The following is a 10475-nucleotide window of genomic DNA, read 5'->3' on the forward strand; positions in this document are numbered from 1 at the left end:
TCGCTGCGGTGGGCACCTTGGCTGGGTTGCGCGCCTTGGTGGGCACCATGCAGTGCACGAAGTCGGAGCCCGGATTGCCCCGGGCGCGCACCTCCGCCAGGGTGGGCACCTTGGTGCGCACAACTTGCCTGGGCTGCGCACCAGGAAGGGCTCAAGATGGCACCCGCGTTCCGTTTTTTTCACTATCTTTCAGAACGGAAATTTTAAAATCTCGTTTTTTTTTTGCCTTTTCTGGAAATTAGTGAAGGCAGCGCATCAAAGGTGCGCAACGCTGGTGCGAACCTGGGAGCGCTCCGATGTGTGCTCCAAGGTGCGGCGTGCACGAAGTCGGACCCCGGTTTGCCCCGGGTGCGCACCTCGCGTGCACCTTGGTGCGCACACCTTGGCTGGGTTGCGCGCCCTGGTGGGCACCATGGTGCGCACCAAGGAGCGCTCCGAAGTGTGCTCCAAGGTGCGGCGTGCACGAAGTCGGAGCCCGGTTTGCCCCGGGTGCGCACCTCGCGTGCACCTTCGCCGCGGTGGGCACCATGGCGTGCACGAAGTCGGAGCCCGGTTTGCCCCGGGTGCGCACCTCGCGTGCACCTTCGCCGGGGTGGGCACCTTGGTGTGCAGACCTTGGCTGGGTTGCGCGCCCTGGTGGGCACCATGGTGCGCACCAAGGAGCGCTCCGAAGTGTGCTCCAAGGTGCGGCCTGCACGAAGTCGGAGCCCGGTTTGCCCCGGGTGTGCACCTCGGGTGGGCACCTTGGTGCGCATGCCTTGCCTGGGCTGCGCACCAGGGCGGGCTCAAGATGGCACCCGCGTTCCTTTTTTTTCACTATCTTTCAAAACGGAAATTTTAAAATCTCATTTTTTTTTGCCTTTTTCTGGAAATTAGTGAAGGCAGCGCATCAAAGGTGCGCACCTCGCTGCCCACCACGGTGCGCAACGCCGGTGGGCACCCGGGAGTGCTTCGAAGTGTGCTCCAAGGTGCTGCGTGCACGTTGTCGGAGCCCGGTTTGCCCCGGGTGCGCACCTCGCGTGCACCTTCGTCGGGGTGGGCACCTTGGCTGGGTTTGCCCCGGCTGCGCTCCGAAGCGGGGTTATTGGAGCGCCGCCTCTTTTTTTGTCGGAGCGTTTGGTGGGGTTTCTCGCATTGGCTCTTCCGAGGCCCGGTTGCCACCCTGGCGCGCACGAAGTCGGAAGTAGGGTTAATTGCCCGGGTGCGCACCTTTGCCAGGGTGGGCACCTTACCTGGGCTGCGCACCAGGGCGGGCTCAAGATGGCACGCGCGTTCCGTTTTTTTCACTATCTTTCAAAACGGAAATTTTAAAATCTCCTTTTTTTTTTGCCTTTTCTGGAAATTAGTGAAGGCAGCGCATCAAAGGTGCGCACCTCGCTGCCCACCTTGGTGTGCTCTGAGGTGCGCACCCGGGAGCGCTACGAAGTGTGCTCCAAGGTGCGGCGTGCACGTTGTCGGAGCCCGGTTTGCCCCGGGTGCGCACCTCGCCTGCACCTTGGCCGGGGTGGGCACCTTGGCTGGGTTTGCCCAGGGTGCGCTCCGAAGCGGGGTTACTGGAGCGCCCCCTCTTTTTTTGTCAGAGCGTTTGGTGGGGTTTCTCGCATTGGCTCTTCCCAGGCCCGGTTGTTGGGTGCGCTCCCACCCTGGCGCGCGCGAAGTTGGAAGTTGGGTTAATTGCCCGGGCGCGCACCTTCGCCAGGGTGGGCACCTTGGTGCGCACACCTTGGCTGGGCTGCGCACCAGGGCGGGCTCAAGATGGCACCAGCATTCCCTTTTTCTCACTATCTTTCAAAACGGAAATTTTAAAATCTCGTTTTTTTTTTGCCTTTTATGGAAATTAGTGAAGGCATCGCATCAAAGGTGCGCACCTCGCTGCCCACCTTGGTGTGCTCCGAGGTGCCCACCACGGTGCGCAACGCCGGTGCGAACCCGGGAGCGCCCCGATGTGTGCTCCAAGGTGCGGCGTGCACGAAGTCGGACCCCGGTTTGCCCCGGGTGCGCACCTCGCGTGCACCTTGGTGCGCACACCTTGGCTGGGTTGCGCGGCCTGGTGGGCACCATGGTGCGCACCAAGGAGCGCTCCGAAGTGTGCTCCAAGGTGCGGCGTGCACGAAGTCGGAGCCCGGTTTGCCCCGGGTACGCACCTTCGCCGGGGTGGGCACCTCGGCTGGGTTGCGCGCCCTGGTGCGCACCAAGGAGCGCTCCGAAGTGTGCTCCAAGGTGCGGCGTGCACGAAGTCGGAGCCCGGTTTGCCCCGGGTGCGCACCTCGCGTGCACCTTCGGCGGGGTTGCGCGCCCTGGTGGGCACCATGGTGCGCACCAAGGAGCGCTCCGAAGTGTGCTCCAAGGTGCGGCGTGCACGAAGTCGGAGCCCGGTTTGCCCCGGGTGCGCACCTCGCGTGCACCTTCGGCGGGGTTGCGCGCCCTGGTGGGCACCATGGTGCGCACCAAGGAGCGCTCCGAAGTGTGCTCCAAGGTGCGGCGTGCACGAAGTCGGAGCCCGGTTTGCCCCGGGTGCGCACCTCGCGTGCACCTTCGCCGCGGTGGGCACCATGGCGTGCACGAAGTCGGAGCCCGGTTTGCCCCGGGTGCGCACCTCGCGTGCACCTTCGCCGGGGTGGGCACCTCGGCTGGGTTGCGCGCCCTGGTGCGCACCAAGGAGCGCTCCGAAGTGTGCTCCAAGGTGCGGCGTGCACGAAGTCGGAGCCCGGTTTGCCCCGGGTGCGCACCTCGCGTGCACCTTCGCCAGGGTGGGCACCTCGGTGCGCACACCTTCTCAATGTTTTCTTGCCTTTTCTGGAAATTGGTGAAGGCAGCGCATCAAAGGTGCGCACCTCGGTGTGCTCCGAGGTGCGAACCCGAGAGCGCTCCGAGGTGCCCACGAAGTCGAAAGTCGGGTTAATTGCATTGTTTTCCCCGGGTGCGCTCCGAGGTGCGCAACATCGGCGCGCACCAAGGAGGGCTCCGAAGTGTGCTCCAAGGTGCGCACGATGGCGTGCACCTCTGGTGCGCACGATTCGGAGCTCGGTTTGACCGGGGTGCGCACACCTTGGCTGGGTTGCGCACCTTTTGTGCGCTCCAAGGTGCGCACGAAGTCGGAGCTCGGTTTGCCCCGGGTGCGCACCTTCGCCAGGGTGCGCACCTTGATGCGCACGCCTTGGCTGGGCTGCGCACCTTGGTGGGCGCCATGGTGCGCACCTTTCGTGCGCTCCAAGGTGCGCACGAAGTCGGAGCTCGGTTTGCCCCGGGTGCGCACCTTGGTGGGCGCCATGGTGCACTCCGAGGTGCCCAAGATTGGTGCGCACCAAGGAGCGCTCCGAAGTGCGCTCCAAGGTGCGCGCGAAGTCGAAAGTTGGGTTAATTGTCCGGTTTGCCTCGGGTGCGCACCTTGCGTGCACCTTCGCCAGGGTGGGCGCCTTGGTGCGCACACCTTGGCTGGGCTGCGCACACCTTGGCACCCGCGTTTCCTTCATTTTAAATTTTTTTTTTTTACAATCTCTCAAGTGGGAAATTCTATAATCTCAACTTTTTTTGCCTTTTCAGGAAACTTTTGAATGGAGCGCATCATTGGTGCGCTCCGAAGTGTGCTCCAAAGCTCTCTCCAGCTGCGTGCACCTGCCCCGGCCGCGCACCCGGCCCCGCCCAGCTTCGCTCACCTGTCCCGGGCGTCTGGTGCGGAACCTTAGAGTAAGAAACATCACCGTGCACCTTGGCCAACGTGCGCGACTCGACCGAGCGCGCACTGGCCGAGGTGCACACCGATTTCACCTGGGTGCGCGCGCAGCACCTCGGGCGCACCGGGGTGCGCGCACAACGCCCGGGTTGCACCGTGGCCTGTGTGCTCGGGGCGCCTCGGGTGCGCGCTCGGTGTCGCCCCCCGCGCGCGCGGTAGTGCGGGCAGCGCACCCCGGCCCGGCCCGGCCCCGACGAGAACGCAAACGGGCAAAAGGTTTATTCAAATAGCATTGCGATGCCCGGCGAAAAACTAAAAAAGGGTGCAACACCGGGACTTCCCGGGAGGTCACCCATCCCAGTACTACTTCGGCCCAAGCGCGCTTAACTGCGGAGTTCTGATGGGATCCGGTGCACTAACGCTGGTATGATCGCACCCGTTATGAGCTTGTCGCAGTGTGTACTTAGCAAACCGCGACCCACGTGCGAATCCACCCCGGCCACCCACCCCCGTCGAGGTGCACACCCTCCCTCGCGAAGTGCGCCCCGTTCGCCAAGTGTGAGCCCTGCCCGGGTGCGCGCACCTTGCTAGGGCGTCGGGTGTGCACCCGGCCCGGCCTACGTGCGTGCACCTGTAGGGGGCGTCGTGTGCGTGCAGTGTCCCGTCTGCAACGCGGTGCCCACACACCACCTCGGGCGCAACGACCTGCGCTCACATGTGGGCCGAGTGCACCTTGGTGCATGTTCGGGGCGCCTCGGGTGCACGCTCGATCTTGCCCCGGTGCACCAAGGCGCTCGGTTTGCCCCGGGTGCGCACTTGGTGCAAGGTGGGCACCCAAAATAGGGATCAAGCACCAAAACACAAGTTTCGGGATGCAAAATGGGACCCAAGGACCACAAATGCGTTCCAAGACCCATGATGGGTCCACGAGAACAAAAATGTGTTCCGAGACTTAATAAACAAATATTGGGTTTTAGGAGAAGAAACATGCTCTGATGCCCAAAACGAGAATCGACCCCGAAAAGGCCACAGGCCAAAAGTGGGATGCGAGACAAAAAAAAATGGGACCCGAGGACCAAAATTGGGTTCCCAGGTCGAAGACAGGGCAACCGGACAAGAAACGACCTCTAAGGCTCGAAATGAGTCCCGACGACTAAAACTTGACAAGAAGCACCCATCAGGCACCCAACTCGACACCCATGGGATGCCGACCCACCCGGGCTTCCACCTAGCACACCTTGGCACCCACCCACCCTCGCACCCAACCTCGCACCCAACTTAGCACCTTTGAACCCACATTGGCACTCACCCTGACCCTGGCACCTTGGAACCCACATTGGCACTCACCTTGACCCTGGCACCCACCTTTGCACTCACCTTGGGACCCACCCTGGCTCCCACCTCGGCACCCACCCAGACACCCACCTTGGTTCCTTGGCACCCACCTTGGATCCTTGGCACCCACCCCGACACCCACCTTGGCACGCAACTTGGCTACTTGCCACCCACCTTGGCTCCTTGACGCCCACCCCGACAACCACCCCGTGACCTACCCTGGCTAGGGTTGGTGCACACCCACCCTGGTGCCCACCTTGGCACCCACCCTATGACCCACCTTGGCACGCACCTTAGTACCCACCCCGTTACCCACCCTAGGACCCACCCCGTGACCCACCTTGGCCAGGGTGGGTGCCTTGGTGCGCACAACTTGCCTGGGCTGCACACCAGGGCGGGCTCAAGATGGCACCCGCGTTCCGTTTTTTTCACTATCTTTCAAAACGGAAATTTTAAAATCTCATTTTTTTCTTTTTTTTGCCTTTTCTGGAAATTAGTGAAGGCAGCGCATCAAAGGTGCGCAATGCTGGTGCGAACCCGGGAGCGCTCCGATGTGTGCTCCAAGGTGCGGCGTGCACGAAGTCCGAGCCCGGTTTGCCCCGGGTGCGCACCTCGCGTGCACCTTCGCCGGGGTGAGCACCTTGGCTGGGTTGCGCGCCCTGGTGCGTACCAAGGAGCGCTCTGAAGTGTGCTCCAAGGTGCGGCGTGCACGAAGTCGGAGCCCGGTTTGCCCCGGGTGTGCACCTCGGGTGCGCACCTCGCGTGCACCTTCGCTGCGGTGGGCACCTTGGCTGGGTTGCGCGCCTTGGTGGGCACCATGCAGTGCACGAAGTCGGAGCCCGGTTTGCCCCGGGCGCGCACCTCCGCCAGGGTGGGCACCTTGGTGCGCACAACTTGCCTGGGCTGCGCATCAGGAAGGGCTCAAGATGGCACCCGCGTTCCGTTTTTTTCACTATCTTTCAGAACGGAAATTTTAAAATATCGTTTTTTTTTGCCTTTTCTGGAAATTAGTGAAGGCAGCGCATCAAAGGTGCGCAACGCTGGTGCGAACCTGGGAGCGCTCCGATGTGTGCTCCAAGGTGCGGCGTGCACGAAGTCGGAGCCCGGTTTGCCTCGGGTGCGCCCTGGTGGGCACCATGGTGCGCACCAAGGAGCGCTCCGAAGTGTGCTCCAAGGTGCGGCCTGCACGAAGTCGGAGCCCGGTTTGCCCCGGGTGTGCACCTCGGGTGGGCACCTTGGTGCGCATGCCTTGCCTGGGCTGCGCACCAGGGCGGGCTCAAGATGGCACCCGCGTTCCTTTTTTTTCACTATCTTTCAAAACGGAAATTTTAAAATCTCATTTTTTTTTGCCTTTTTCTGGAAATTAGTGAAGGCAGCGCATCAAAGGTGCGCACCTCGCTGCCCACCACGGTGCGCAACGCCGGTGGGCACCCGGGAGTGCTTCGAAGTGTGCTCCAAGGTGCTGCGTGCACGTTGTCGGAGCCCGGTTTGCCCCGGGTGCGCACCTCGCGTGCACCTTCGTCGGGGTGGGCACCTTGGCTTGGTTTGCCCCGGCTGCGCTCCGAAGCGGGGTTATTGGAGCGCCGCCTCTTTTTTTGTCGGAGCGTTTGGTGGGGTTTCTCGCATTGGCTCTTCCGAGGCCCGGTTGCCACCCTGGCGCGCACGAAGTCGGAAGTAGGGTTAATTGCCCGGGTGCGCACCTTTGCCAGGGTGGCACCTTACCTGGGCTGCGCACCAGGGCGGGCTCAAGATGGCACGCGCGTTCCGTTTTTTTCACTATCTTTCAAAACGGAAATTTTAAAATCTCCTTTTTTTTTTGCCTTTTCTGGAAATTAGTGAAGGCAGCGCATCAAAGGTGCGCACCTCGCTGCCCACCTTGGTGTGCTCTGAGGTGCGCACCCGGGAGCGCTACGAAGTGTGCTCCAAGGTGCGGCGTGCACGTTGTCGGAGCCCGGTTTGCCCCGGGTGCGCACCTCGCCTGCACCTTGGCCGGGGTGGGCACCTTGGCTGGGTTTGCCCAGGGTGCGCTCCGAAGCGGGGTTACTGGAGCGCCCCCTCTTTTTTTGTCAGAGAGTTTGGTGGGGTTTCTCGCATTGGCTCTTCCCAGGCCCGGTTGTTGGGTGCGCTCCCACCCTGGCGCGCGCGAAGTTGGAAGTTGGGTTAATTGCCCGGGCGCGCACCTTCGCCAGGGTGGGCACCTTGGTGCGCAAACCTTGGCTGGGCTGCGCACCAGGGCGGGCTCAAGATGGCACCAGCATTCCCTTTTTCTCACTATCTTTCAAAACGGAAATTTTAAAATCTCGTTTTTTTTTTGCCTTTTATGGAAATTAGTGAAGGCATCGCATCAAAGGTGCGCACCTCGCTGCCCACCTTGGTGTGCTCCGAGGTGCCCACCACGGTGCGCAACGCCGGTGCGAACCCGGGAGCGCCCCGATGTGTGCTCCAAGGTGCGGCGTGCACGAAGTCGGACCCCGGTTTGCCCCGGGTGCGCACCTCGCGTGCACCTTGGTGCGCACACCTTGGCTGGGTTGCGCGGCCTGGTGGGCACCATGGTGCGCACCAAGGAGCGCTCCGAAGTGTGCTCCAAGGTGCGGCGTGCACGAAGTCGGAGCCCGGTTTGCCCCGGGTGCGCACCTTCGCCGCGGTGGGCACCATGGCGTGCACGAAGTCGGAGCCCGGTTTGCCCCGGGTGCGCACCTCGCGTGCACCTTCGCCGGGGTGGGCACCTCGGCTGGGTTGCGCGCCCTGGTGCGCACCAAGGAGCGCTCTGAAGTGTGCTCCAAGGTGCGGCGTGCACGAAGTCGGAGCCCGGTTTGCCCCGGGTGTGCACCTCGGGTGCGCACCTCGCGTGCACCTTCGCTGCGGTGGGCACCTTGGCTGGGTTGCGCGCCTTGGTGGGCACCATGCAGTGCACGAAGTCGGAGCCCGGATTGCCCCGGGCGCGCACCTCCGCCAGGGTGGGCACCTTGGTGCGCACAACTTGCCTGGGCTGCGCACCAGGAAGGGCTCAAGATGGCACCCGCGTTCCGTTTTTTTCACTATCTTTCAGAACGGAAATTTTAAAATCTCGTTTTTTTTTGCCTTTTCTTGAAATTAGTGAAGGCAGCGCATCAAAGGTGCGCAACGCTGGTGCGAACCTGGGAGCGCTCCGATGTGTGCTCCAAGGTGCGGCGTGCACGAAGTCGGACCCCGGTTTGCCCCGGGTGCGCACCTCGCGTGCACCTTGGTGCGCACACCTTGGCTGGGTTGCGCGCCCTGGTGGGCACCATGGTGCGCACCAAGGAGCGCTCCGAAGTGTGCTCCAAGGTGCGGCGTGCACGAAGTCGGAGCCCGGTTTGCCCCGGGTGCGCACCTCGCGTGCACCTTCGCCGCGGTGGGCACCATGGCGTGCACGAAGTCGGAGCCCGGTTTGCCCCGGGTGCGCACCTCGCGTGCACCTTCGCCGGGGTGGGCACCTTGGTGTGCAGACCTTGGCTGGGTTGCGCGCCCTGGTGGGCACCATGGTGCGCACCAAGGAGCGCTCCGAAGTGTGCTCCAAGGTGCGGCCTGCACGAAGTCGGAGCCCGGTTTGCCCCGGGTGTGCACCTCGGGTGGGCACCTTGGTGCGCATGCCTTGCCTGGGCTGCGCACCAGGGCGGGCTCAAGATGGCACCCGCGTTCCTTTTTTTTCACTATCTTTCAAAACGGAAATTTTAAAATCTCATTTTTTTTTGCCTTTTTCTGGAAATTAGTGAAGGCAGCGCATCAAAGGTGCGCACCTCGCTGCCCACCACGGTGCGCAACGCCGGTGGGCACCCGGGAGTGCTTCGAAGTGTGCTCCAAGGTGCTGCGTGCACGTTGTCGGAGCCCGGTTTGCCCCGGGTGCGCACCTCGCGTGCACCTTCGTCGGGGTGGGCACCTTGGCTGGGTTTGCCCCGGCTGCGCTCCGAAGCGGGGTTATTGGAGCGCCGCCTCTTTTTTTGTCGGAGCGTTTGGTGGGGTTTCTCGCATTGGCTCTTCCGAGGCCCGGTTGCCACCCTGGCGCGCACGAAGTCGGAAGTAGGGTTAATTGCCCGGGTGCGCACCTTTGCCAGGGTGGGCACCTTACCTGGGCTGCGCACCAGGGCGGGCTCAAGATGGCACGCGCGTTCCGTTTTTTTCACTATCTTTCAAAACGGAAATTTTAAAATCTCCTTTTTTTTTTGCCTTTTCTGGAAATTAGTGAAGGCAGCGCATCAAAGGTGCGCACCTCGCTGCCCACCTTGGTGTGCTCTGAGGTGCGCACCCGGGAGCGCTACGAAGTGTGCTCCAAGGTGCGGCGTGCACGTTGTCGGAGCCCGGTTTGCCCCGGGTGCGCACCTCGCCTGCACCTTGGCCGGGGTGGGCACCTTGGCTGGGTTTGCCCAGGGTGCGCTCCGAAGCGGGGTTACTGGAGCGCCCCCTCTTTTTTTGTCAGAGCGTTTGGTGGGGTTTCTCGCATTGGCTCTTCCCAGGCCCGGTTGTTGGGTGCGCTCCCACCCTGGCGCGCGCGAAGTTGGAAGTTGGATTAATTGCCCGGGCGCGCACCTTCGCCAGGGTGGGCACCTTGGTGCGCACACCTTGGCTGGGCTGCGCACCAGGGCGGGCTCAAGATGGCACCAGCATTCCCTTTTTCTCACTATCTTTCAAAACGGAAATTTTAAAATCTCGTTTTTTTTTTGCCTTTTATGGAAATTAGTGAAGGCATCGCATCAAAGGTGCGCACCTCGCTGCCCACCTTGGTGTGCTCCGAGGTGCCCACCACGGTGCGCAACGCCGGTGCGAACCCGGGAGCGCCCCGATGTGTGCTCCAAGGTGCGGCGTGCACGAAGTCGGACCCCGGTTTGCCCCGGGTGCGCACCTCGCGTGCACCTTGGTGCGCACACCTTGGCTGGGTTGCGCGGCCTGGTGGGCACCATGGTGCGCACCAAGGAGCGCTCCGAAGTGTGCTCCAAGGTGCGGCGTGCACGAAGTCGGAGCCCGGTTTGCCCCGGGTACGCACCTCGCGTGCACCTTCGCCGGGGTGGGCACCTCGGCTGGGTTGCGCGCCCTGGTGCGCACCAAGGAGCGCTCCGAAGTGTGCTCCAAGGTGCGGCGTGCACGAAGTCGGAGCCCGGTTTGCCCCGGGTGCGCACCTTCGCCGCGGTGCGCACCATGGCGTGCACGAAGTCGGAGCCCGGTTTGCCCCGGGTGCGCACCTCGCGTGCACCTTCGGCGGGGTTGCGCGCCCTGGTGGGCACCATGGTGCGCACCAAGGAGCGCTCCGAAGTGTGCTCCAAGGTGCGGCGTGCACGAAGTCGGAGCCCGGTTTGCCCCGGGTGCGCACCTCGCGTGCACCTTCGGCGGGGTTGCGCGCCCTGGTGGGCACCATGGTGCGCACCAAGGAGCGCTCCGAAGTGTGCTCCAAGGTGCGGCGTGCACGAAGTCGGAGCCCGGTTTGCCCCGGGTGCGCACCTCGCGTGCACCTTCG

At 63.1% G+C, this 10475-nt stretch overlaps 1 non-coding gene across 1 annotated transcript; it reads right to left on the reverse strand.

Annotated features, from left to right (window-relative positions):
- Nucleotides 1-3992: 3992 nt before the first annotated feature.
- On the reverse strand, nucleotides 3993-4111 carry LOC131872197 (5S ribosomal RNA). The gene has a single exon (XR_009370374.1). It is a non-coding gene; the product is annotated as a 5S ribosomal RNA (ribosomal RNA).
- Between the last annotated feature and the right edge of the window lie 6364 nt (nucleotides 4112-10475).

Source organism: Cryptomeria japonica, unplaced genomic scaffold (genome assembly GCF_030272615.1).
Source record: "Cryptomeria japonica unplaced genomic scaffold, Sugi_1.0 HiC_scaffold_533, whole genome shotgun sequence".
In the NCBI taxonomy this organism is placed as follows: Eukaryota; Viridiplantae; Streptophyta; class Pinopsida; order Cupressales; family Cupressaceae; genus Cryptomeria; species Cryptomeria japonica.